This window comes from Ahaetulla prasina, chromosome 8 (assembly GCF_028640845.1).
Source record: "Ahaetulla prasina isolate Xishuangbanna chromosome 8, ASM2864084v1, whole genome shotgun sequence".
NCBI classification, from domain to species: Eukaryota; Metazoa; Chordata; class Lepidosauria; order Squamata; family Colubridae; genus Ahaetulla; species Ahaetulla prasina.
Window position 1 is genome coordinate 76,914,485 of NC_080546.1, and position 22,970 is coordinate 76,937,454.

The 22,970-nt window shown below is 38.5% G+C and overlaps 1 long non-coding RNA gene across 1 annotated transcript in view; it reads left to right on the forward strand.

The window, feature by feature from the left end:
• The first annotated feature begins 9,048 nt into the window (after nt 1-9,048).
• LOC131203229 (uncharacterized) overlaps nt 9,049-22,970 on the forward strand; it is a 39,857-nt gene continuing 25,935 nt past the window's right edge. Inside the window, exons 1-2 of the long non-coding RNA XR_009156322.1 lie at nt 9,049-9,184; nt 9,525-9,583. This is a non-coding gene — a long non-coding RNA (uncharacterized LOC131203229). The remainder of the gene's footprint in view (nt 9,185-9,524; nt 9,584-22,970) is intronic.

Sequence of the window (22,970 nt, forward strand, 5' to 3'; positions counted from 1 at the left end):
GACATCAAGCTGGCCATGCCCACCTCAGCCATGCCCATGCCCATCCCCTGCCCCCACCCCCCCAATGTCAAACACAACTCTGATGCAGGCCTCAATAAAATCAAGTTTGACACCCCTGAGTTAGCGTGATCACCAGAAAACACATTACCAGTATTGTTTGGCTACTTGCATTTGAAAATTCCCAGTAATGCAGTACCCCTCCAAGAACACTGTATGAAAAACTAATCCTTAATGCAGTTTTAATCTGATCCATCAGAATTCCTGTTTTTCATCATTATCTGCATCAGAAATGGAAGTCACTTAAGATAATATTATAATTGTCAGCGTTCCAGAAGAACTCAACTCCAATTATAAATTCCGAGACAGGCATTTTCTCAAAGTTCCCATTTATTAAAATATGTATATTAGCACATCTGGGAAAACCTGAATCTGAGGGTTCTGAGCGTTCCCTCAGTAAATCAAAACCGCAAACCCAGCCCCTGCACCCATCAGTCCATCCCATTGTCCAATCACAATCTGTCCCAACTTGAGACATCACTTCAACCACTCCTCCTAAAGATGCAGGACTGGATATTATGTCTAACTACATTTCCTTTACTAAATCCCTCTCCTAGTTTCCCAAGCACAAGAATGTGGCAGCGTGGAAGCTTCCAGTGTTAATATGGCTTCCAAAGCTGACAATAATATTCGGAAAAAAATAATGTTTTGGTTGTCTTCTCAATATATCTGGATGAAGCAGAGGTTCTTTCTTTGTAGGCAATTTCACAACATTCCTTCTTCTAGGTATCAATCCAATTTAATGTTAATGTAGCCTTCTTTTTAAAGTATAAATAAGATTGGATATACTTATTGTTTAACTAATGCACCTTAACATATTTTATTCCCCTTCCGAAAAAGCCCCTTCACTCTAAATCTGAAACAGACATTAAAATAATCAATGAAATAGAGAAAACACATGTAGCCAAGACTTCTAAATTTGTGAACCGTTACCATAACAACATAATGCTCTTAAGAAAATTGGCTCACCCGAATTCTCTCTTTCTATTTTTTTCCTGCTTCGATTTATCAGAATGCCAACCAGCTTTTCAGCGGAAAGGAAACGACAAAAATCTGTGCTATCCAGGAAAATGAAGAACTAGTTTTTATGAATGTAGCTCTAACTGTTAGGCTGATTAAAAAAAAATAATGTATACACACAACATATTCAACTCAATCCTGTCTATTAATAGAAGTTCAGTGTAAAATAAAATCTTATTCCTTTTTTTTTGTTGTTTTTTTTTTTGTTTACATTTATACCCCGCCCTTCTCTGAAGACTCAGGGCGGCTTACAGTGTATAAGGCAATAGTCTCATTCTATTTGTATATTTTTACAAAGTCAACTTATTGCCCCCCCCAACAATCTGGGTCCTCATTTTACCTACCTTATAAAGGATGGAAGGCTGAGTCAACCTTGGGCCGGGCTTGAACCTGCAGTAATTGCAGGCTTTGTGTTCTTAATAACAGGCTTTACCAGCCTGAGCTAATTAACTTTTCCATACGTTAATTATAATAGTACATTAAGGTAAAGGTAAAGGTTTCCCTTGCGCATATGTGCTAGTCGTTCCCGACTCTAGGGGGCAGTGCTCATCTCCATTTCAAAGCCGAAGAGCCAGCGCTGTCTGAAGACGGCTCCGTGGTACAAAGGCACACGGAAAGCTGTTACCTTCCCACCAAAGGTGGTCCCTATTTTTCTACTTGCATTTTTTATGTGCTTTCGAACTGCTAGGTTGACAGAAGCTGGGACAAGTAATGGGAACTCATCCCGTTACACAGCACTAGGGATTCGGACCGCTGAACTGCAAACCTTTCAATCAACAAGCTCAGCTTTTTAGCCACTGAGCCACCACATCCCTTTTAATAGTACATTATCATTAGTTAAATAGTAGAATGCTTCATTCTGTACAATTAATTTGTAATGATTGTCTTTTGATGTATTAAGTCTGGCATCTGATCTAAAAATCATGTTCTTTTCTTCAGAATTGTTATTGTTCTCAATGATGTGAATTCACTTACCAGTTCTTTAGCTTCATATGTACTGAGTTCTTCCCAAGGAAGTAGGATGTTGTAATGTATCAGCATAGTATATGTGCAGATCTATGTTTTGCACATGACAGAATGGAAATTTTTCTAAAGTTTTCTAAGTGCCATCCAATGTTTTTTTGGTATGGCACCCTGTGTGCTGATTTCAGATCTTGATACTTTTTTCTGCTCCAATTCTTTATCTTCTATTCTACTATCCCCTGATATTGCCATATCAAGTAGCTACACTTTCCTCTTTTCAACCATAGTTTTTATATTGTATTGTATCTTGTATTCTCGTATGGACTGCACCAGTAGAGGCTAAACTAATTTTGTTGTACACATGATGTGCAATGACAATAAAGGCTTTGAATTGAATTGAATTATATGAGCCAAGACTTCATCAGTCTACATTTGGAAATTTCACAATATTTTAACTTGCTCATTTTTTTGCTATTTTTAAATAATATGTTTCCGGAGTGAAATGCTGTGAAGTCTGCTACCGGTTTGCTTTGCTACTGGTTTAATGCGTGCAGCACCGAAAAAAGGAGGATTAAAAAGACTTTTCTAAGGTAAGTAGAACAGCAAGGGGGGGGGGAAACAGCTGATCATTGGAAATACAGATTCGTCCAAACCAGTAGCATTGTTTTACTATTGGTTCATCCAAACCCGTAGCTTTTATTACTACTGATTCTGGAGAACCGTCTGAACCAGTAGCATTTCACCCCTGATATGTTCCCACCAACTTTTCAATACTGGTAAATGATCATTTTTATAGATGTTCCAGTGAATATTTGGCATTATTTCATTGTTTATAATCAATTTATGCTATCATCTTGCACAAATTAAGTATATGATATATTGCTTCTTTGCAAATTAACATTATGGCTCATGACCCAGTCAGCCAGAAGTTTGGTAATTTGGCATATTTATCCAACTATCAAGTCCTTTTGAAAGAATTTCTCCCTTTCTTTCCATTGCTGTAGACACTTTTGATATTGAACATGGACTGAAATAAAATGGCAGCACGGAAGCCATTTTGTTTCGGAGTCTTTTCTGCAGGAGAGAGTTTTCTGGAATGCTGACATAAAAATATCTAATAACATACTGCAAACACAAATCAAGAGTCTTTCTTTTAACCAATTTTTTATGTAAATTTTAATGAAGGACAGCTTTATTGGGCAGCAAAATTTGGTATAGCTAATTGTGTTAAAGTCTATTCCATCTGCATTTATAGGTGAATGAGTCAAACACACAAATATAATCTCCCATTATATGTAGTTTAACTCCACAGTTAGATTGTTAATCATTAAATGTTAACTTCACCTCAGTATTTTAGAATTTTATGATGAATAACTGTCCAATAATATACAATACTGTAATTCCCCATGACCAGATAAAATTGGTAGCGGTTATGTTTGTTCAACACTTCTGATCTAATAGATTGGTGAATTAGTTAATTTCAAGTTCAAAGATGATATAATAGTTCATAATAGTAACATTCTTCAAGCATATGGATCTGATTCTATGTGATTTCATCTACAAATATTTAGCCCTTAAGATTTCATTGCTGTTGACACAGATGAAGAGTTTTTCTTTCATTTGTGTTGATACAATACAATTCAAAATATAAATGTGATGAACATTTGGATAGGTTGCCTAAGCTTCTGCAAAGCATTCAATCAATTGGGAAGAGACTGTGGTAAACGTCTTGTCCAAACAAGAAAATTATTTTTCAGAACAATTCAACCAATGTAATATGAGAGCAAGGAGTTTGTTCAGCTTGATCTTTTTCATTGGATCTTTAGGCCTGCAACATTTACTACTGTGGGAAACAGGGAGGGGGGATTGTATGGAGCCAGGGTGATATATAGTCATAATAACATTCCTTTCTCAGAAAGTCAAGGACATCTTGCCTTGCACCTGGAGAGGTGTGACTGGGAGGCATCTCCAGTTGGGATGGTGCCTTGATTGGACCATGTGAAGGGCATGTGGGTGTTGGGCAGGGACTTGGACTTTCCTTTGGGTGGGGAAAACCTGGAAGCTTTCAGATTCGGGTTTTTCCAGATGTGCCAATATGACAATTCTAATAAAATGTAACTTTGAGGGAACTCAAGCCTCAGAGTTTTCTTTCATTGGAGGTGTTACTTGGAACCCTGACATTAAGCTGCTGCAAATCACTCCCTGAAATTTCGAATATAGAATTAAGAAACCCATAAATCCCACAAAATAGCAATTCTTGTACCACAGATATAATTTGATTTTTCTAATGAAGTATGTCTATCCGTTTAGTATATGCATTGCTAATTTATTTTTAAGCTACATAAATGCAGTTACTAAAAAAAATTGGTTTGTTTTATTGACTCAGGAAGTAGAATTTGCTAGATTTAAAAATGTGAATTGAAAAAGGTATCTTAACTTGCATATTAGAATAGAATTGAATTGAATTGAATTGAATTTTTTTATTGGACAAGTGTGATTGGACACACAAGGAATTTGTCTTGATGCATATGTTCTCAGTGTACATAAAAGAAAAGATACATTCATTAAGAATCATAAGGTACAAGACTTAATGATAGTCATAGGGTACAAATAAGCAATCAGGAAACAATCAATATAAATATAAATCATAAGGATGCAAGCAACAAAGCTACATTCATGCCGTCATAAATCATTGCATTAAATATTAATGTTAGAAAGTGAAACTTTAAAACATTTTCCAGAAAAATATATTAAAATTTGCTTAGTTCATAAATGATCTAAATTTGGATCAATGGAAAGCAGGTTTGTTGTATATCACTACACATTATTGATTTTGTCTCTCCTAAAATGAAGCTCCTGTTTGAATTTTGTAGATTCTTACTCATAAAACATCACAAAAGTATAAGATCATTTTCTAGTTTATCAGCTCCTATACGAAACATACCTTTTTTTCAGGGGTAAAATGTGACAAGTTACATGTTTCTATTAAAAATGTCACAGTGGTGTTTGTTGAAATTGTATAGACTTTTGGGAATATAATCAAGTTCTAAATTAAAAATGACAGGAAAAGGAATCACAAATAAAACTATGAAATGCATTATATAACTTACATGTTTGTCATACTTATCTAGAATTCTGATCACTGCACTCCAAAATAATCAATGGAAACTTCTGAACTAAAAATTACTGGTAGAACTGATTGGGAACCATTCTCTGTTTTCTGGCCAGATCATCAGCTTTATAAGCAATCTACAACACATTCCCATTGTTGACACATCTTTGTATTAGCAGCTTTCCAGGGGAGATATTAATTTCATGAAGATGTACATTTGCCTTCTTATGAAATCAATATTCATTGATCAAGCCACGCAGACATAGATGGAAGGAGGGGGGGAGAGAGAGAGGGAGAGGGAGAGGGAGAGATTCCATCCATTATTTGATTTTATATAAACAATTTTATTTAAAAGTGACACTTATTAGTTATTGTCATTTAATATCATTTGCAGCTTGGACATTCATTTCTCTTCAATTATGGGTATATCTTAATTTTTTTAAAAAAATATGTGTGAATGTAACAAGACCGGAATATTAGTTTTGGTGATCCAGGATTGGAATCTAATTTGTATATAAAGGAAACTGGCTAGTTTTCAGTAGTGGCAAAGGTAGCGAGAAGAATGAAATGACTGTGAACTTGCTATATGAGTCCCAATGAAAAGAAAAGATCCAGGTGTTAGAAGAAATTTCTTCAAAATTAACCCCAAGCATAACTTGAAATGTTATACTGTACCCAGTGGTGGTATTCAGCTGGTTTAGACTGGTTCGAGTGAACCCTTAGTGGCAACCTATAGTTGGGCCCACTCCCCTACTCGGCGCTATGCCATCCTATTTAGTCACATTTTCTAAGCCATGTGCATGCATGCAAACCACGCACACGAGCAAAGTGCATGCGTGGAAGGCCGCACACATGCTTGGAAGGTGCGCGAGCACATTTTCAGTGCATGGTAAACCAGTGGTAAAATCATGTGAAATTCCACCTCTGAATGTACCTGTTAGGCTGTAGCCTTGGCTGGCTAATTTTTACTAACAAAAGAAAATGTCAGTAGCTCACAGTTGAACTGTTGGGATCCTGGTACTCTCTGAGCACAGTTGTTTTCTTGCAAACATTTCATTTGGTAGCGTTGATCAGTGCAAAGGAGAATAGAGTTTGATGGCATTTAGTTTAAAGTAGCTTACCCTGCCATCCATTTTTATTTAAAAGTTTTGCAGGTCTGCCCGCATTGTATAACATTTTTTAATAGAACACATCATATTAAAAAACAGAATACGCAAATTAGATAGAATCAAACTGAAGGAGGAGTAGCTTTCTCCTTGATAGTGCCTTGATTATTTCCCCTTTGATTATCTATTTCCTGCTTATTTGATTGTTGGCTGCGTGAGATGTGTTTTAGGCCAGTGTTTGCAAACCTTTCACGTTCTCACGTGAACCGTCCCAAGGCAAATGCACGGCCTCACCGGCTCCCATCGTATTCCTGTTCTCAAATGCGCGCCGGCCAACTGGCTATCGCGCATGCGGGGCTGGCGACCTTGGAAGTGTGGTGGTCCGTCACACATGTGTGTTGGTGAACCTATGGCACGCATGCCACCTCGCGCGTGCGTGTTAGTGAACCTATGGCACGCATGCTGCCTCACACATGCACGGTCCGCCGGCACCACGTGCACACAATGGCCAGTTGACCGGCGTGCATTTGAGCACAGGAATGCGACGAGGAGCTGGCGAGGGCACACATTTGCCTCAGGATGGTTTCACGTGCCGCTTACGGCACACATACCATAGGTTCGCCAACACTTTTTTAGGCTTTTGATTGTATCTTTTGACTAGTACATAAATGGGGTTTCTGCTGCTGTCAATGAGTGATTTGTCTGAATGCCAAGCTTGTAGGGATTTCTTAACATTTTTGGATTTGGTTTGATCTAAAAAGTTAAATTGCCTAAGTGAAACTATAGTTAAGTCTCTCCATGTATTTGAGATTAACGAGTAATTTATTTATTTATTTATTTATCAAGAATGTATAAGATAACAGACATAAGTATAAACACGATTATGAATACAGGAAATGGATACAAATAAATGGGGACAGTAGGGCAGGGATGGTAGGCACGTTGGTGCACGTCCCTTACAGACCTCTTAGGGATGGGGTGAGGTAGACAGTAGACAGTCTAAGGTTAAAGTTTTGGAGATTTGGGGAAGAAACCACAGAGTCAGGTAGTACATTCCAGACATTGACCACTCTGTTGCTGAAGTCATATTTTCTGAAATCGAGTTTGGAGTGGTTTACCTTGAGTTTGTATCTGTTGTGTACTCATGTATTGTTGTGATTGAAGCCGAAGTAGTCATTGGTAGGTAGGACTTTGTAGCAGATAATTTTGTGTACTACATTTAGGCCAGACTGAAGGCGGCATAGTTCTAAATTGTCTAAGCCCAAAATTTCAAGCCTGGTGACATAAGGCATTCTGTTGTGAGCGGAGGAGTGAAGGACTCTTCTCGTGAAATATCTCTGGACTCTCTCAATTGTATTAATGTCCAATATGCAGCGTGGATTCCAGACAGATGAGCTGTATTTTTGAATTGGTCTAGCAAAGGTTTTGTATGCCCTAGTTTGCAGTACAACATTACTGGAGAAGAAGCTTCACAAGATTAGGTTAACAACTCTTAATGCCTTTTTGGCAATGCTGTTACAGTGAGCTCTGGCTTTTTATCAGGTCTTCTGACTTTGAGTTTGTGGATGCGGCCTGCAAGACTTCTATCTGTTCAGTGTACATAGTAGTTGTTACAGTCCTTGCATTTCATGTTGTATATAACTGATTTGAGTAGGTTAGGTTATCCTGGAGATATTTTTGAGGAATGGGAATATTATCATTCTTAGGATGCAATAAGTTATTTGAAGTGGGTTATATGGTAAGGCACTTTTTTTTTATTAAATTGTGTGCATATCTACTTTATTAGAAGTTGTTGTATAGGTGGTTTATTTCCTTTGTTTGGTTTTCTAGGTTGTTGTTGTTAGTTGTGAAGTCATGTCCGGCCCATCGCAACCCCATGGACAACGTTCCTCCAGGCCTTCTGTCCTCTACGATCCTCTGGAGTCCATTTAAGCTCACGCCTACTGCTTCAGTGACTCCATCCAGCCACCTCGTTCTCTGTCGTCCCCTTCTTCTTTTGTCCTCAATCTATTTATTTATTTTATTTATTTATTTTGTCACAACAATATATGTAGGTATCATACAAAAAGATTATATAGTAAATAAACATATATATATATGGGTAAATATAAGGAGGTATAAGCATATATATAGGAAGGAGAAAAGAAAAAAAAACAATAGGACAGGAACGGTAAGCACGTTTGTGCGCTTATGCACGCCCCTTATGGTCCTCTTAGGAATGGGGTGAGGTCAATAGTAGAAAGTTTTTGGATAAAACTTTCTACTATAAATCTTTCCCAGCATTAGGCTCTTCTCCAGTGAGTCCTTCCTTCTCATTAGGTGGCCAAAGTATTTGAGTTTCATCTTCAGGATCTAACCTTCTAAAGAGCATTCAGAGTTGATCTCTAGGACTGATTTGTTTGATCACCTTGCAATCCAAAGGACTCGCAGGAATCTCCTCCAGCACCAGAGTTCAAAGGCCTCAATTCTAAAGCGCTCAGCCTTTCTTATGGTCCAACTTTCACATCCATACATTGCAATTGGGAAAACCATAGCCTTGACTATATGCACTTTTGTTGGCAGGGTGAAGTCTCTGCTTTTTAATAGGCTATCTAGATTTGCCATAGCTTTCATCCCCAGGAGCAAGCGTCTTTTAATTTCTTGGCTGCAGTCGCCATCTGCAGTGATCGTGAAGCCCAGGAAAATAAAATTTCCAGGTTACCAGAGTTTATTTATGCTCATCTGAATAATATTCTTATGTAACTGCTCTTGCAGATACTTGGGTTGTTGCTTGGATAGCAGAGTGTGAGTTGTTTTTCGATAAATGGGCTCTTTCATTTGCTATCAGTTCTTCTGCAGATCAGAATAGCCAGGAAATGAAGTGTGGTCTTTTCTTTTTTTTTCTTTTGTATTTTTTTTTCTCTTTAAAGATGTTGCTGATTGTCTTGTGAGTTTTCTCTAATAGTTCTTTTTTATTGTGACAAAGGTGTCATCTGCATATTCTTGGTGTATGTGTGGGAGTGCTAATTCTTATTAAATCATGTACTTGTGTTAATAAGGCAATAAAACTCCTTATTGTTTAGGATATAGTGCTTACTGTGTGATTCTTTGAGAAGAATGAAAAATAGAGGCTTGTACTGAGACCTTTTGAAATTGAAATTGCATTAATGACTGCAGGAAAAAAGGAAGGATTTATGATTATCATATCTCTCCCCCTCCCTCCCTCCCTCTCTCTCTCTCTCTCTCTCTGTCTCTCTCTCCCTCCTTCTCTTTTTTTTCTTTCTCAGAACGGCCTGCATGGAATCAAAGGACTTTTCATCAACAAAGACACATAATCAGACCAAAAGTAAGGCTGTTGTGATTACTTTAATTTTTAATATGAAAGTCAAGCTTTGGAATATTGATTTATATTAACTGGATTGGTTATACTCTTAATTTGGAACTGAAAGTCATAGGAATATCAACCTAACTTTCAAGCACTTCCTGTTTGTCAAGAATTGTTATGTTCTTCTTGGCTATATTCTCAGTGTTTGCAGTTGTCAAAACATTGAAACATGGAAGTGCTAGCCAGGGATATTCAACAAGATGAAGAAATAAAAGGAGTGGCAATTAAAAAGAGAGAAATATAAGCTACACCGTTTGCAGGTGACTTGGTCTTCATATTAGAAGACCCTTTATAAACCAGACTGAAGCTAATTAGAAAGATACCATGTTTTCCCCAAAATAAGACCCAGTCTTATATTAATTTTTTCTCCAAAAGACACATTATGGCTTATTTTCCAGTTAGGTCTTCTTTTTAGGGAAATACAGTACTAAACACCTCTGACTGGCTGACAATCTTAACTGGGGCTTATTTTTGGAGTAGGGCTTATATTACAAGCATCCTGAAAAATCATGCTATGGCTTATTTTCGGATTGGGTCTTATTTTCGGGGAAAAAGGATTGAAGAATATGGGGAAGTTGCAGGGCTGAAAATAAATCAAGACAAGACAAAGATTTTAGTTAAAAAACTTACAGATACACAAAAGAGAATACTGATGGAAAACCATCGTGTACTAGAATTATTTTTTTCTGACTATATTGTGAATTCATGGCTGTATTCAATCCAACTGATATCTGATTGCTTCTTACCCCATCGTAATGTTTTAGTTTTGATGATAGCCTGTAAATAAATGATGAATTCTCTTTGTAGAGACAGAAGTCTATAAACAACATTCTCGACTGATCAGGGAACAATTTATATGATCATCGTTTCAGTTATTTATACAGGACTATTCTAATTTAATCCAAACATGGGAAAACATAGATTTGGCATACAGCTTCTGCTACTTATTACTTCCCTGATATCCAATCAATAAAACTATGTTATCTAATGCTAACATAGACCAAATACAGGGGAATTATTGAGTCTGTCATCTGCACCTCTATAACTGTCTGGTTTGGTTCTGCAACCCAACAAGACAGACACAGACTTCAGAGGATAATTAGAACTGCAGAAAAAACAATGGCTACCAACCTGCCTTCCACTGAGGACCTGTATACTGCACGAGTCAAAAAAAGAGGTGAAAATATTTACAGACCCCTCACATCCTGGACATAAACCAGGAACCTCCTACCCTCAAAAGGATGCTATAAAGGACTGAACACTAGAACAACTAGACAAAAGAACAGTTTTTCCCCAAACACCATCACTCTGCTAAAACAAATAATTCCCTCAACACTGTCAAACTATTTACTAAATCTGCATTACTATCTCATCGTTCTCATCGTTCCCGTCTCCTTCCACTTATGACTGTAATTTTGTTGCCTGTATCCTTACGACTTATACTGATATTGATTATTTGTAGCCTATGACTATCATTAAGTGTTGTAAGTGTTGTACCTTGATGAAGGTATCTTTTCTTTTATGTGCACTGAGAGCATATGCACCAAGACAAATTCCTTGTGTGACCAATCACACTTGGCCAATAAAAAAATTCTATTCTGTTCTATACCTATATTTCCATACCATGAATGTGAGACTCAAGTATATCTGAACTTTAAATGCAATCAAAAGATTTGAAAGAATTGAAAGATAGATGCTCAACTTGAAAGTTCATAATGGATTTTTTTTTCATCAAATGTCTAAAATGTTCCTCTACCTTTCAATACATAAGTTAGCATTCATGAGGTATTTTGTAACATTTAGAATTTTGAATCCTTTCTATCTTGAAGATTGAAAATTTACATATTCAATTAGGTCAAGGGATGGACCACGTTAATCGGCTGTCTGCATGTGGCTATATGAATACTGATTAACTTGCTCCTTGGAATGAGCCAAGCCCATCTTAATTAGTATGCAAGTCTCACTTGAGGCAGAGATTTAAGAGGCCACAGAATTAAGAATATAAAAAACCAAAAACCTTAATCCTCCAGTACCAAACAACATTAGGCACACCATTAGAATTACAGGGATAGCACTTCAATGCATGAAAGAGAAGAAAAGTTTCTTGCTCTGAGATACTCTACAGACAGAATTTTTAATAGAGGAAAATCTTGATAGAATATGGCCATTCTTTTGCACTTTCTTTCCACATAGAATGGGATTGCCTGAGATAGTAGTTTTTTTTTTAAAAAATAGCTCTTTGCTTCTTTTATTTTCATCAGTTTTCATATTCTAAAAGCTGAGATTTATTTGCAGTTTCTATAGATTTTGAGGAAGCTGAAAACTGATTAGATTTGCTGCATTCATCATGATCTTATTCTTTTAATTTCATATTTCTTTTGTTCTAATACTTCTATTATTCTAACTTAGCATACATTGCATTCCAGCCTGATTTATGATAAGAAAATCTGTTTAAATACAACGGTCTTCTACAAGTTTTAAAATAAAACAATCATTTGCTTGCATTATTAATATAAAATTATGAAAAGAACAAAATACGTAGATATTTTCAAAGACACTATGTAAGAAATGTGCTACTCTTGGTATGGGAGAAAGTTAAAGCAAAAATTTACATAAAAATGCCAGTTTGGATTTCAATAATGGAAGCGTTTATTCATTCAAATGTAAATGTGGAAAAAATTGTAACGTATAAAAACATTTTGAATATGGAAGGAGAATTTAAAACTAAACAGGAACTGCAGAATGAAGGTGTGGACTTAACATAGTGGCCACACATGCAAATACAATTGAGATATGAGAAAGATATTAAGACATATGGTTTTTATAAAGAGCCAACAACATTAGATCAGATATTGATAGCAGATGAAAAAATTAATAAATAAAATATATCAGTTTTTACTAAGCCTAAATATGGAAGATGAGCAGATGAAAGAAATGTTTAGAATGGACTAAAAATTTTGGATATAATGTAGAATTAGACAAATGGCAAAAACTTTGGGATATAAATTATAAATTGACAATGGCAACAAATTATAAGGAAAACCTGTACAAAATGTTTTATAGGTGACATCTGCCACTGCGAGGCTAGCAAAGATGTTCTAAAAGATGTCTGCTAAATGTTGGAAATGCAATCAGACACCGGGCACATATTATCACATGTGGTGGACATGTGCAAAGGCAAAACAAATTTGGACAAAAATGCGCACATGGTTAGAAAAAATGTTAAAGCAACATAGAGATTATAAGCCAGGAATATTTCTGATAGGCATAGTATCAGAAAAGTATGATAAAAGGAATATTGCATGTCTTGACAGCAGAAATGGATATTGTGAGTTTACCATACGGATGACATAGGAAACAAAGCTGTTATATAATCTGGTAGGCCTGCTAGAAATGCATCAAAACTTCCTCCCAGAGGGGTGCAACAGAAACAGACCATGAAGTGGGTGTGTGGGGTCTCTAACAATTCTCTGTGCTGCTGTGAACTCCACCATGCCAGCATATTGTGTGATTAAACATTTGTCTTAGGTTCATCTAAATAGAATGGAATAGAATAACAGAGTTGGAAGGGACCTTGGAGGCCTTCTAGCCCAACCCCCTGCTTAGGCAGGAAACCCTACACCACTTCAGACAAGTGGTTATCCAACATCTTCTTAAAAATCTCCAGTGTTGGAGCATTCATGATTTCTGAAGACAAGTTGTTCCTCTGATTAATTGTTCTGTCAGGAAATTTGTCCTTGGTTCTAAATTGCTTCTCTCCTTGATTAGTTTCCACCCATTGTTTCTTGTCCTGCCCTCAGGTGCTTTGGAAAATAGCTTGACTCCCACTTCTTTGTGGCAACCCCTGAGATATTGGAATACTGCTATCATGTCTCCCCTAGTCCTTCTCTTCACTAGACTAGCCATGCCCAGTTCCTGCAACCATTCTTCATATGTTTTAGCCTCCAGTCCCCTAATCATCCTGGTTGGTCTTCTCTGCACTCTTTCTAGAGTCTCAACATCTTTTTTATTCCCTTTGATTCCCCTAAGGCAGCAGTTACATATATTACTTCAATGATCTGTGTTGGCTCTTTATGGATTTCTGAAAATAGCTATTATATATTATCTACTATATATTCATCCACTAACCAGTTATGTTAAATCCTTGAATATTTGCATAAAGCTGCACGTTAGACAGGGTTATAAGGGAAGGATAATAATACTGGAATTATACAATAGGAATATAGTTTATAGTTCATAATTGTACGGCTGTATCTGGGACACAGCCAATGTATCATATTGCACAAGAACATGAAAATTTCTGTACCAGCCTTTGCATTTTAAAACTGAAAATAAACCATATATCTTGGCATATTTGATGGGACAAAGATCTGAATCCTCTTTGTAATATGTACGAAGTGGTTTGAAAGAAAGTAAATGTATATCTTGAGGAAGAAAAGAAAACAGGAACGGGAAGCGGCAGAGGACAAGAAAGAAAGAAAGAAAGAAAGAAAGAAAGAAAGAAAGAAAGAAAGAAAGAAAGAAAGAAAGAAAGAAAGAAAGAAAGAAAGAAAGAAAGAAAGAAAGAAATAGGAGAACCAATAAATGAGGCTGTGTGTGCATAACAGAGATAGAGAGAACACAATAATTTTTAAGATATGATTAGGGACATTTCTGTAACACGCTATTGCTACTCTCTAATCCTACAAAAAGCAGTTTGAAAGTGACCTGTGATTATCTCCACTTCTGCAGATTTGGCAACAGGGAGAAAATGCAAGAAACACCATGAAACTATCCGTACTCCCTTCGGCTTACCAAAAACAGAATACAAAAGAGCATCATTCAGGGCTACCATCAACATTGTCAGAACATATTGTCTGCACTTATCTGGTGATTTCAAAAGGATGGCTGCATTTTAATGCCTTTGCAAAATGGGAAGTGATAGAGTAGCATGCTGAGAAATTTATAAGGACTTTTCCCAATTGCTGCAACCATGGCTATGTATCGTTGCCAAGTTCAAAGTGTTAAGAGAGGAGAAAATTCATTCTAAGTAATAACTACAAACAAGCAAAAAGCAGTTTGCCCTAGTTTCACAGGAATCCATACAGAGGAAGGAATATGTGGATTCATCGACCCCCGTGATGGCGAACCTATGGCATGCATGCCATGGGTGACATGCAGGTGACATGCATGCTGGCGTCGCCCCAGCCCAGCTCCAGCGCACATGCATGCACACCTCCCGCAAGCCAGCTGGTCTTTGGGTCTCTGCTGAGCATGCGCAGGGGGTGGGGTGCATGCATGGGGCGGTGCAGGTTGGCTCAGGAGGGGCAATGTGCAGTGTGGGGGCAGGAGGGGCATGTGCAGTGTGGGGGGCAGCACGAGAGCCCCCCCGGTGCCCCATTTTGGGCCTGGAAAGCCTCCTGCACCAACCTGGAAGCCAAAATGGGATGTGGGGAGGCAGGGTGCATGTGCATGGGCGGGGGTGCTCGCATTGCATTTGGGGCACTCACGAGTGCATTTGCGCACACGCGCTTTGGGCACTCGGCATCAAAAAGGTTAACCATCACTGATTTACCCAATCATCTTATCGTAAGAACATGAATGTCGCTCTCGCTGGACCAGGGCCAAGTCCCTTCTTAGTTCATTATTTTGTTATCCACAGAAGCTAACTAGTTGCCTCTGTAGTTCTCAAAAGCAAGAGATATCTTTTCCCCAGATTTCCCCACGGATACCTCCTTGGGACAGAAATAGGACAAAATTGCACAAAATTTGATACAAAATTGTAATTTGCTTCAGCCGTGTAATAGTTAACTATGGAGTGGTGCAGTGGCCTAGAGGTGGAGCTCTTTTGGGCACACTGAGAATATATCTGCTGAATTCCGCATTGGCAACAGGAAAGGGATCCGGCCATTAAAACACCCTGCTAGCTCCATTCAGTTGGAGTGTCAGGCCTGGAAACCATACTAGGCCGTAGGTTTCCAGACGCTGCCACATTTCTCCCCTGAGGAGAAGAAGGGGGGTTGATGGGTATGGTAACATTCTTCAAGCAGTCAAGGTCGGATTGTGTTCACATCTGCAGGAGTGGCAAGAAGAGGTTTCGAATAAAGTGGAAGAACATTGGACCATGTGACTGGCTAAGGGGTTAGGGTGAGTGGGACTCTTGGGGTTTGTATAACTAGGAAAAGAATCCGGAAGTTTCAGTTTTGGAATTTCACTCATCGTGTGCCAGTTTCCTTATGCTAGTAAAGAACTTTGAAAGACAATGGCTTCAGAGTTTTTTTTATTCAGAAGAGGATTTTCTGGAACCTTGACATGGAGACTCTACCCTCAAGGGATTATGGGGTTATTAAAAGAAGATGATGATGATAAGGTAATGGTTAATTCTGAAAATTACATAATTTGTACTATTTGTGTAGTAGCACCATGATGCTATAAATTAATTGTGATTCACACAAAACGTTTATACTCCCTTCCACAACCTCTCTTTGCAATTGGTATTTAAAAGCCTATTATCTCCACCATGAAGGAAACATTGAGCATTCAAGATGATTGCTCTTGACAGATCTGTTCTTCATCATTCATCCAATCCCCTTTAAAGTCAGCATGAGATGCAGTTAAGTATAGCATGACTTCTAAACTGATTCAAAGAGAGCTCCACTACAATGAGTTGTAAGGAAATTATACTGTTCACCAGGCTAAATGTGCAGGGAATGGAACATTTCAGGTAGTGGTGGAATTCAGATTTTTTTTACTACAGGTTCTGTGGGTGTGGCTTGGTGGGCGTGGCTTGGTAGGCGTGACAGGGGAAGGATAATGCAAAATCTCCATTCCAGGGATTAAATCTAAAAATTTTCCCTACCGGTTCTGTGGGTGTGGCTTAATTGGTGGGTGTGGCTTGGTGGGCGTGGCTTGGTAGGCGTGACAGGGAAGGATAATACAAAATCTCCATTCCAGGGATTAAATCTAAAATTTTCCCTACTGGTTCTGTGGGTGTGGCTTGGTAGGCGTGACAGGGAAGGATAATACAAAATCTCCATTCCAGGGATTAAATCTAAAATTTTCCCTACTGGTTCTGTGGGTGTGGCTTGGTAGGCGTGACAGGGAAGGATAATACAAAATCTCCATTCCAGGGATTAAATCTAAAATTTTCCCTACTGGTTCTGTGGGCATGGCTTAATTGGTGGGTGTGGCTTGGTAGGCGTGACAGGGGAAGGATAATGCAAAATCTCCATTCCAGGGATTAAATCTAAAAATTTTCCCTACCGGTTCTGTGGGTGTGGCTTAATTGGTGGGTGTGGCTTGGTGGTCAGGTGACTGAATGGGCACGGTCAATAATAATAAATAATAAAAATAATAAAGTATTCAAAACTTGGGAGGCACCGGTCTACCTTCTTTAAAAATAGAGGCACCAGTCTACTAGTTGCCTACAGCACTGATTAGCTGTAGTGAGGCCCTTTGAAGTGCCATGGCAGTCATTTAAGGCCGTTTGCAGCTATATCACCACTGAGCACTTCAGGGACAGAGAAGAGGAACAGCGAGGCGTGGGCAGTGGGGGGGGCAGGGATTTTTGCTACCAGTTCTCCGAACTACCTGCTCCCATCGCTACCGGATCTCACGATCCAGTCCAAACCGAGAGCATTTCACCCCTGCTCCATTCCCACCCCACTCCAGGGGAAAGATACTGCAAAATCCCCATTCTTTCCTCGCTCCTGGGGGAAGGATATTGCAAAATTTCCATTCCCACCCCACTTCTCCAGAACCTGCTGAATAGCACCCCTGGTGTGTGTGTGTGTGTGTGTGTGTGTGGACATATATACAGTGAGAGAGTCTTTTATAGTTGAGATTATTTTTAAAGGGGTCACTAGATCTTAATAAAGTACATTTCTAAGAAATTTACTCAGACGCATGCTTCATTATAATCAGTAGCATGTACTTCGTAAAAAATACTAGCTGGAAACTGACTTCCAATCACTTTGAAGTTTTTTTTCTCTCTCTCTCAAAAAAGGACTTGTTCTCTATTTCATAATTAGAAGCGTGATTTTTATTTTCCAAGTTCCTTTGGATAGTATTTTGAAATAATTTTAAAAATGTGGAAAATGCTATTTTTCTCATTGTCACTTTATTCTGTTATACCTCTGTCGCTCTGGGCCCTTCTTGGTTGGCCAAACTTCTCAAAGTCAAACAGCCCAGTGGAAAGAATTAGCAATAACAATAGACTTATATATAGCTTCATAGCGCTTTACAGCCCTCTCTAAATGGTTTACAGAATCAGCATATTGCCCCCAACAATCTGGAACCTCATTTTACCAAACTCAGAAAGATAGAAGGCTGAGTCAACCTTGAGTCAGTGAGGATCGAACCCCTGGCAGTCGGCATAATTAGCAGGCAATACTGCTTTCTAGCCATTGTGCTACCATGGCTTTTAGCACCTCACGTCTTGCTTTGGGGTTTAATTGCACTAGAGAGACCAGGCGGAATGGTGGAAAAAGGATTGCATAATGAAAGGCAGCACATTCACATATTCCTCACTTTCATAAAGCTGCTATTAAGTTAAAGGGGAAAAAAAGACCACCACCTTATTACTCACTTTTGAGAATTCTCCTTAGGAAAATAGCAGCAATTTCTTTGCCATTAGATTAAAGGTGAAGTGATCAGAAAAAAAGCAGAAGAAATGTTCAGCCCAGTGCTACTTATTGAATTCCAAAATTGCAGGCATAGGCTGATATATTTTGTGCATATGTGCAGCAAACAAGACTGCAGATCTACCTTTGTGGTCAAATTAATTGTGGGATCCAAATAACATTATGAGATCCAGTGCCTTGTTACTAGAATCCTTGCATTATCATTCAGCATTTTATTGTTTGCTCAAAGTGTAGGGTTGTGTCACTTTAAAAATGATTCAGAAGCACCATGCAATGGATAACTTAGAAACTTAATAAACTTTTTGCTTTCCTTTTTTTCCTCTATTTTCCAGTATTTTAATTTTTGCCAGATTTGTTTTTCTTTCTTTTCTCTTCTTTTTCAACATGCACAGACAAAATTAAATAACAATATAGTGACTACCATAATACTAATAAGTAAGATTTTTTTTCTTTATTGCACGAGAAATATTTTGGCACAACATTCAGCAGGTTTGCAATGCTATGTTCAATTCTGAATGGAAAAGACAAAGAAAAAAATCTTACACTCAGAATATAACAGAATAAAAGAATTGAAAGGGACATTGGAGGTATTCTAGTCCAACCCTGTGCTTAACAGGAAACTATAACATTTCAAACAAATTATTGTCCAATTTTAAAAACATCAGTGCTGGAGCACCCACAACTTCTGGACGTAAGTCATTCCACTAGTTAATTGTTCTATCAGAAAATTTTTCCTTAGTTCTAGGTTGCTTCTCTCCTTGATTTAGTTTCCATCCATTATTTCTTGTCTTATCTTCAGGTGCTTTAGAGAATAAGTTGACCCCTTCTTCTTTGCAGCAGCCCCAGTGGTGGGTTTCAAATTTTTTTACTACCGGTTCTGTGGGTGTGGCTTGGTGGACGTGGCATGGCTTAGAGGGTGTGGCATGGCTTGGTGGACATGGCATGGCTTAGTGGGTGTGGCATGGCTTGGTGGGCGTGGCTTGGTGGGCATGGCAGGGGAAGGATACTGTAAAATCTCCATTCCCACCCCACTCGCGACCTTTCGCCGCGAACTTAAAACTTATTTATTTCGTATGGCTGGACTAGCCTGATTTTTATCTTTAAATTTTAATTGAATTTGATGGGTTTTTAAAGTTTTGTGATTTTATGGGGGAGTATGTTATTTTAACATTTGGGCAAATTTAAATTAGTTTTTTTAAGGGATGTTTTTAACTATTGTGTGTATCTGTATTTTATCTGCCTGTTCACCGCCCTGAGTCCTTCGGGAGAATTAAAATATTATTATTATTATTATTTTATTATATAATAAAATTAAAATATTATTATTATTATTATTATTATTATTATTATTATTATTATTATTATTATTATTATTATTATTATTATTATTATTATTATTATTCCAGGAGAAGGATACTATAAAATCTCCATTCCCTCCCCCAATCCAAGGGAAGCTTACTACAAAGTCCCCATTTCCTCAGCTGGGACTTGGGAGGCAGAGAATAAATGGGGGCAGGGCCAGTCAGAATTTTTACTACCAGTTGTCCGAGCTACTCAGAATTTCCACTACTGGTTCTCCAGAACAGGTTAAAACCTGCTGAAACCCACCTCTGGGGAGCCTCTTAGATATTGGATACTCATTACAGTAACATTTTAAATCATAATTAATACTGACATATATATTTCTTTTTTGGTATTCTCAATGGTCTAATACAGGGGTGTCAAACTCACCGTGTCACATTGTCGTGATGTATCGCAACTTTTTTCCCCTTCGCTAAAAAGGGGGTAGGCGTGGCCAGCGTGTGATGCGTCCAGCCTGCGGGCATTGAGTTTGACACCCTTAATCTAATATATAAACATTAGTGTTAATTTTAATCAACACGGTATAAATATTACTTTATGATAGTAAAATGCATTATATGTTTTATAACAATGTAGTAAAAAGATTAGACCATAAAAAAAAATATTAAAGTACCTCAGATCTTTTGCAAACATGGCGCCTTTCTGCTATTTATAAAAAGGCAACTTTTTCAGAATTATGCAGAAGCCTGAGGAATAGAAGCTGCCTATTAAGTCTTAAATGTGAACTCCTTAAAACAGCAATATTCTTTGTTTTCAGGTTCAAACAGAAGCCTAAATCATGTCAGGCAAGGCTGCTTTAGGAAAAATTTTGCTTAAGCTTACCTGAAGCGTATATACACATACATACATACACAGAGTGAGTATAAGGCGTACTTACCTGCATATCTATATCATTTAAATCTCTCACAAGCTCCCTCTCGCTCCCTCTCTCCCTCTCTCTCTCTCATACACACACACACATACACACACACACATCTCTGAAATGCCACCTCCATAAAGAAATATGCCAACATCAACTGCTACAGAGGATGATCTCCATCAAATCCATGGCACGCAATAATTTTATTTTTAAGAATAAATTTTAAAGTAGGAAGAAAATGAAATGAAATTGTCTTTTTCTAAGTAAGCCTATCAGTCCATTTATACAATGTACAAATATATTTCATTAGTAAGTCTGGAAACTTGATGCTTCTAAGAATAATGCAGACCTCAGGAACAAACAACAGATGACAGCTGCTAGTCAGATGTTATTTCTAACCCAGTGAATATTCTCTCAAAAATTGAAAGTCTGCAGAAGTTCCTTACTACCCACGCTTGAACCATCAATGGAGCTCATCCATAGATTTTGCATTATTAGGTTATCAACTAATCATGGCCATTAGCTCCTCTACTGCTCTATAATCATCCTAATGTTTGCTTGCCTTGTAATAAAGATTTAGTGACAGCAAAATTAATGCTGAGCTGCAAAGTCAGCAGAGTTGCATTCCTAAAAGGAGATAAAACTTATTTGTCTAATGCAAATGCCTGTGATTATACTAGGTAGGTCTTGTTCTGATAAGGAGATAAGAACTTACTGTGTTTAATTTAGAAAGGGCAATGTCTCTGTTTTGTTCATTATGATTGATACATCAATAGTACTTATATATTTCTATACTACTATACTGCATACGCTATATACCCATGATGGCGAATCTATGGCACATGTGGTGGCATGCAGAGCCCTCTCTGCGGGCACGCCAGTTCCCAGCCCAGCTCCACTGCACGTGCGCGGGCTCCCCACCGGCCAGCTGGTCTTCAGGTCTCTGCTGCGCATGCATGGGGGATTCTTGCATGCCATTTTGATGTTCTGTCCTCCCTCACCTCCATCCAAATGATGGCTTAATTAGCCATCACTATCAGCTTTGGCAGCAGAATAGCCAGCGTATGCCAAGAGCCTCCATTATCTTCCACGACGCTGGTGAGTCACCTAGAAACAAACTTCAGCTCTTAATCAGTGTATTTGCCTGTTACAAAGAGACACAGCAGCTCTCGCTGCCTTTTATATCCTGTGAGGTGTGGCTCCATGACTCAGCACTTCCTAGGCCTGCCCCACCTTTGCTTCTGTTGTTCCCTCCTCTCCTGCCTACAAAACCAAGCCTGATTGCCATCAGCTGGGTCTGCAGGTGTGGCCTGGGGGGAGGGAAGAGTCAGGGGATGGTGGCCTCGTTATCTCTTCCACCTGGCCTGTTTCTGGCTCCTGGAGCTGAGCCAGGCAAGCCGGTGCTCCCGAGGTAAGTCCTGACGGCCCTTCCCCCTCACTGTCTAAGTCACTTTCTGGCAGCAGGCCCGGCTCAGGGGGCGCAGACACAACATTTGAGGGTTCTCATGTGTGCCCTGTTTTGGGTCTGAAAGGCCTCCTGCAGCAAACTAGAAGCCAAAACAGGTCATGGGGGCACTGTATATGGCACCTCCATGTCCCGTTTTAGGCCTGGAAAGCCTCCTGCACCAACCTGCAAGCCAAAACAGGGCACAGAGGATGAGTGCCCATGTGTAAGAGGTGGGGCGCATGCACAGGAGATGCTTGCACAAGGGACATTTGGGGGTTTGTACGCGCTTTGGGCACTCGGCACCAAAAAGGTTAACCATCACTGCTATATACCTATAGTGGTTTATAGCCCTCTCTAAGTGATTTACAGAGTCAGCATATTGCCACTAACAATCTGGGTCCTCATTTTACTGACCTTGGAAAGAAGGAAGGCTGAATCAACCTTGAGCCCATCACAATCGAACACCAGATTGTGGGCAGAGTTAGCCTGCAATACTGCATTCTAACCATTGCACTACCAGGACATAGCCTTAACTGGTCCTTTGAAATCTTGGCGACCCAACAAAACATTTTTTTTAAAAAAATCTTCTTTCACTACTACTTCCACTATGGTAATAGTATTACAGAGAACACACATAATTTAAGTTTCCAACTTTCCACTGCAGAAAAAGAGGCAGAAGTACTAAGATAAGGCATGATAAGAGAAAAAGAAAAAGAAATACAGCTAAAGCTAGTTTACTTCAACAAACATTCATTGAACTTCTCCATTCCTTTCTGTCTTTGCAAACAGTCTTTATTGCTGTCATGTCGACATATTGCTTCAAACATTGTATTTTGTTCTTTAAACCTGTTTTCTTCAAGAATTTTATCAGTTCCATCAAAACACAATGTTCTTGCTTTTCTCTGTTATCCCAACTCCTTCATTGTTGTTGTTGTTTTTAAAATAGTTTTTCAGTCCCATCTTTTAATCCTCTTGGAACAAAGAGCTGCAGTGCAGCTCTTCCACTCAGCTACTCAGTGTTAAATGAGCTAAATTTAGCTACTTAGCTAAATATCCATT